The sequence below is a fragment of the Acyrthosiphon pisum genome, chromosome A3 (genome assembly GCF_005508785.2).
Source record: "Acyrthosiphon pisum isolate AL4f chromosome A3, pea_aphid_22Mar2018_4r6ur, whole genome shotgun sequence".
NCBI lineage: Eukaryota > Metazoa > Arthropoda > Insecta > Hemiptera > Aphididae > Acyrthosiphon > Acyrthosiphon pisum.
This window is the reverse complement of record NC_042496.1, coordinates 24,540,431-24,547,046: the sequence shown is the minus strand read 5'-3', so window position 1 is coordinate 24,547,046 and position 6,616 is coordinate 24,540,431.

The following is a 6,616-nucleotide window of genomic DNA, read 5'->3' as shown; positions in this document are numbered from 1 at the left end:
TAAAAATTTAGAAGACCAGTTACTAGTGCGTACCAACAGATTTTTTGATAAAAAAGATTGTAAAATGAAGTAAATATTAATCATACTAATAATTAAATAAGTTATTAAATTCATTTTTATGTTTTAGCATTGAGAAAGATGAAATTATAAAAAACAGAATACCTGTCGGCTGTCACTATGGGCCAAGGAGAGGCATGCCATACTACAGATGTACATCCAACATCTTCAAAACGAAAAAATAAAATAAAATATAGTTTTGTTACATAAAATAATGTATGTATATTATGTTTACTTAATAATTAATATATTTTTAAGAAAGTACTGGCTGTCATATAGTATGCGGTCTACCGGCAAACGCGTTCTACCGGCCAGTGTTGGATGCGGTCTACCTGCGACCGGCCAATTTTTACACAGGCCTAAGTCTAATTAAGTTTAAAAGGTTTTCCACAAAATCAATTTTTTGGTTTTTGGTGTAACTCAGTGGCGTAAATAGGAAAAATGTTTAGGGGGGCTCATGCCCCAACACATTTTTTTTAAAATTTTAATTTATAGGTAAATATTTTTAAGAATGGTATACTATTATTTTTTAAGGGGGCTTTAAGTGATTTTGAGTGGACTAAGCCCCCAAGCTCCCCCTATTTGCACTACTGGTGTAACTCTAAAACAAATGAACATGACATTTTCACTGGTTGTTTATATTTGCATTTTCTATACACAATATTATTTTCAAAATATTTTGATCTGTTTAGGAACATTTTCAGTTTCCAAATTTATTAGTTTTTTTTTCTATGAATGTCAATAAAACTTTATTTGTTGGGTAAAAAAGCTTGAAAATGTAATTCAAGGCACCTAATACTTATATATTGTTACAATGACATTTGAAAAATCCTTATAATAGTCGCAGGTTTTTTTTATAGGCATTTGAAGTTCGAATTTTGACAAAATTTAATAATTATTTTGTAGTTATAAATTTATAAAATGTTCATCTTTTATAGCTAAGGATTGAAAATTTATAAGGTTCCACGTAAATAGGTTATATGCATAAATATTATATTGTATAAATATTACTTTATTCACAATAATATCATCAAATGATGTTATATGATATTATATCATTAAATTCAAATTTAACACCATCCATTACAGTGACCCACTTATAACCTACTGTACAGCATAGCGACATCCACTTATTTTCTTTTTTATTTCGAATTTGAATGGTCCTATACGTCCTGCCGGAGTAGATAAACCTGCTGCATTGTTTCTAGATCCAGTCTGCAGATGCAGATAATCCTGCTGCATTGTTTCTAGATCCAGTTTCTGCAGATGCAGATGAACCTGCTGTATCGTTTCTAGATTCAGTCTCTGCAGGTGCAGGTGAATCTGATACAGGATTGTTGGATCCTGTATTAATGTTTCAAAAACAGTTAAAATTATAATTAATTATTAATATTATTTAACCTTCAGGAAATCAACCACCTGATGTAATCAATTCTTTTTTTCTTCATGAACATTCTGCGGATTATTATTCCTAAAACGATTGAAATTATAATTAATTATTAACATTATGGTGTTGGTGGTTGAAGTTGCCAGATTCAAAAACTTCAACGTATTTTCGTTTTAAACCTGTTTTCTAGATATTTAAAATGAAAAATAAATCTAATAGATATACAATGTTACCAAGATAAATATTAATTATAAGACCATAATAATATTGTGTTACTGCGTTAAGAAATTACAGTATTCAAATTTAAATATTTGTAAAAACCATTGTACAAATATGGATAATTTTCTTTACTTTTTGTGTGTTTGAGTCTTTCATCACCGTTTGGAATTTTGGACAGTAAAACTATACAACACCCAATTTTGAAAATATTTTGACTCGTTTTGAGTTGTTTATGGACATTTTCAATTTTAAATTTATTTAGTTTTTTTTGTCAATAAAAGTTAAAAAAAGTATTCCGAATACTGTAAAAAAAAGTATTTAACAAGTATTCGGAATATTTAAAAAGTATTCAAAAAACTATTATGAATAATATGAATATTGCATGTTCCAATATCAATAAGACTTACCACGAATAATTTTTACATTTTCATTGACTAATCTAAATATACTTATTTGTTCACATTTGGTCCGTCACTCCCAAGCATCAATGGTTTTAGATATATCATAATATATCATAATTAAATTACCTATTTGTTGATAAATAGTAATAAAAAAGAGACCTATTAGATTTAGATCTTGTGTAGGTAAAGAAAGTGACAAAAGTGACAATTTTTACGGAATAGCGACAAAAAATTACAAAAAGTGAGAAAAGTAACTGAGTAGCCATGTAAAGTGTATACAGTGATATATCATTGAATTCAAATTTAACACCCTCCATTTCAGTCAACCACTTGTAACCTACTGTACAGCAGAGCGACATCCACTTACTTTCTTCTTTTCTTCTTCCAATTGTGTTGGAATTTGTTGTTGTAGCATTCCTGTCGGAGCAGATGAAGAAGCATTGTTACCTCCTGTAATGTTCCTAAAAACAGTTGAAATTATAATTAATTATTAACATTATTTAACCTTTAGGAAATCAACCACCTTATAAAAACAATGCTTTTTTTCCTTCAAGAACATTCCTTGGATTATTATTCCTAAAAACGATTGGAATTATAATTAATTATTAACATTGTTCCGATTTCAGAAAATCAACTACCTAATGTATAATATTGTATTATAGATTCAAACAGAAATATCTTAGTAGTAATAAGTGGGCACCTGAGTTCACTTCATATTTTAACACAAAAACAGTTTAAATACAATTTTATAATAAAAATATATAAAATAGATCACAAAAATCAACTTATTAATAATATTAATAAAATTAATAATTAAAAACACTAACATTTAGTAAATGTGTGACACTAATTTACTATATTAATTTACCTGTTTGTGCGACTGTCATCTATACAATATGGGCGAATGAAATTATAATAAAATTATTACTAATGACCCACTTGTAACCTTCTGTACAGCAGAGCGACACCCACTTGTCAATCCTTTTTACTATTACTTCTATAATTATAATAATATTATAGTATTATGATATAATTTTTTTATTTATTTATTTGTGGTACACCGCATACTATATTCGTAAATCGCTGGTAGACTGCATACTATACTTGTAAATTCACCGGTAGACCGCATACTATATGACAGCCAAAGTACTTATATGAAATATGTATTATATGTTTATTTTTATGTCTCAACCTAAATCACAATTCATAACAGACACAGGATTATGTATTAAGAATTATAATTACTTATACTTAATACTTAATATATAGTAGGTAGGTACCTACTATATAGTTTATACCTAATTATTAGGGAACGGACTGATGCAAAATGAATTTTTTAGTTAGTGGCATAAGACAATGTTTTCCAAGTAGGTACATAATTCGATTCATACATCAGCTAATTTAAAAATGAAACTTTTATTTTGCAATTTTTTCTTTTTTTAGGTCATTTCTTATATTATATATTTGTCACGCGCGGATAACCGTCGATGATTTTTGTTCAAAAATATTAGCATCATGTTATTGTTCAGTGTAACAATGATAATAAATTATAATTTATAATATAGTTATATAGGCAAAAAAAACTAAAATACATTTAAACTATAAACTCAAAAATAATTCAAAACAATTTTAAGGCTAAAGCAGAAAATATTTGAGAAGACAAGAGGAGTTCTTTTTTTATTGTAAATAAATATTTTTTTTATCAGATAAATTTTTATAATGATGTGTTTTTTTGTGTTAAGTTATAACAATATTACACTTGCACAAAACTATTCAAAATTTGGTTTTTTTTTTAAATTTAAATGAATTTTTTTGATATTAAAGCATAATTTTGAGGTACTAAGTCATATTTTTTAGGACATTTTTTTTTATGGCATTAAAGTCCGTTCCCTACTATAATGATACTAAGATAGAAAAAATAGGTTTTAGAATTAGGTTCCAAAGAATAACATAACGACGAGCACACATCAATTACGGTAGCTATACGATCTAAAATCGTTTACAATTTTAACCAAAAATGATTTTTTGTTAACAGGTTACAACTGGTTATAACCGTAACCGTGACCACAACCTTAATTTCATAATTTTAAGATTTAAGATTATAACCGTAAAAAACATAAAGGTTACAATCCCTGCTATGAACATTCAATTTTTTTATCAAAAAAGCTCTATAAAAGCAACGTTCTTAGTTCTGACGTTCATAATCGAGTGTAATATAGTAGTTTATTTGCGATATTTTAGATTACAACGGCAATGATTGTGGTTGGGATTACGTTGCACTTTGCATTGTTTTCCAAATCTAGTTACGAAATATTCCTTTTATAACATACATTGAATTTTTTGACGATTTAAAATTTTAAGGTAATTTTTTGGATATAAAGATTTTTGAGCATTTTGAAGTTTTTTCTAGATTTTAATTTTAATTTAATTTTTATAATAAACATATGATCTTAAGTCTAAACCGATAGGTATAAAAAAAAAAATAGTTAATTTTCAGATTAAACAAGTAGTCCAAATGAATCCAAGTTCTGTCTGTAAAGCTTTTATACAACCATTTAAAAGTTTAAAATGTATATTATATTATAGTTTATATACCGAATTGATATCTTTAATATTAAAAATAAAAATAATATAGGTAGGTACTGAACTATTAAGAATTGTTAATTGGCATTTTTAAGTTTTTTTAGAACATTTAAATCATCAATAATAATTATTATTATAATCAACCCAGAAAAAGTCAAGGGGGGGACTGCCCCTACTTATTTCCCCCACCCCTGTAGATGCCCTTGATTCAGGTTAGGAATATAGGTAGGTGATAACTAAGGTTATTTTTTTTTACTTTATTTGTTTTGTCCTACTGGAGTTTTGTAATTTTTCCACATTGACTGAACATATGTTAAGAGTTAAAAGTTGAAGAAATGGAGACTATAAAATGAAAAAGTGGGTAAGTGGATGTTGCTCTGCTCTACAGTAGGTTACAAGTGGGTCATTGTAATGGATGGTGTTACATTTGAATTCAATGATATAATATAATTATATAAGAGAAACGATTCTGAGCGAAGTTTCTCAGTCAGTCTATGACTTGTTTTAAATTTTCGATCCTTAGATAGTTAGCTTTAAAAGTTAAACATTTAATACATTCTTAACTACAAAATAATTATTAAATTTTTAATTTGATAAATTTTGTCAAAATTCCAATCTTGAATGCTAAAAATTGTGCCTATGTATTATTAATAATTTTTAACTGCTATTCTAACAATATATCAGGAGCCTTGCATTAAATTTTCACGCTTTTTTACCCATCAAATAAAATTTTATTGATATCTATTGAAAAAAAAACTAAAAAATTTAAAAACTGACAATGCCCGTTAACAGTTCAAAAAGAGTCAAAATATTTTCAAAATTGTATGGTGTATTGAAAATGAGAATATAAATATTCAGTGAAATTGTCATGTATCTACTGTTATTCGTTTTTGAATTACAACAAAATAACAAAATCGCTACATGAGAAATTAAGTGAATATCCAATATTGTAAAAATATGAACTTTAATCGCTTATAAAAATTTTATTTGATTTGCTTGTGGACATTTTTTTTTTGAAAAGATAGACAAACTTATGAATAATCTTGAATTTCATTTTCAAATCTTAGATTTAAAAAGAAAAATTTTTATGAATTTTCAACTCAAAATATTTTGCTAATTTTTGTGATTTTTCCGTATTTTGTCAAGATTTGAACTTTAAATGCTTATAAAAAAAAATTGTGACTAAGAATTTTTAATATTTTTTTAATCTCATTGTAAGGAGCTTTGTTTTAAATTTGAAAGCTTTTTTACCTTTTTATAAAGTTTTATTGACATTAATAGAAAAAAACCTAAAAAAGTTGGGAACTGAGTATATCCGTAAACAGCTCAAAACAAGTCATAATATTTTGAAAATGTTTTCATGTAAAGAAGAGCCTGATAAAAACATTCAGTGAAAATTTCATGTATTTACAATCATTTGTCTTAGAGTAACACCAAAATCCAAAATCGATTTTGTCGAAAACCATTATTGCGTAAAAATTCCCGTTTTCCCTTAATTTTTATTTTGTTTTCCCGGGCGCTTTTGAAAAATATTGGGAATTTTAAATTTTGACCTCTTAAAAGGGGACTTACCCGTTTCCGCCAAAATAATATTGGCCGTTTCCGCCATAGCCCTTTTCCGCCAAAAACGAAAAAGGTACGATTCCCGTTTCCGCCAAAAAAATTTTGGAAACCATTGGTTTTAATTTTTGAGCCATATATAGGGTTGCCACCTCTCCGGGTTTCACCCGGAGAATCCCGGTTTATGTATAAATCTACGGGCTCCGGGTTCAGTGAATTATTCTCTGGGTCGGAGAAATAACTTTTCTTGTTCGGGATTTTTAATCATATTTATTATATAATTTGTAATTTTCAATAATAAAATATGTGATTATATTAATATTTTTTAGATTCTGAGTGGAACGATGAATGTATTGATTTTACAATGATGTGTGTTTTTTTATTTTTTTATTTTTTTATTTTTTTATTT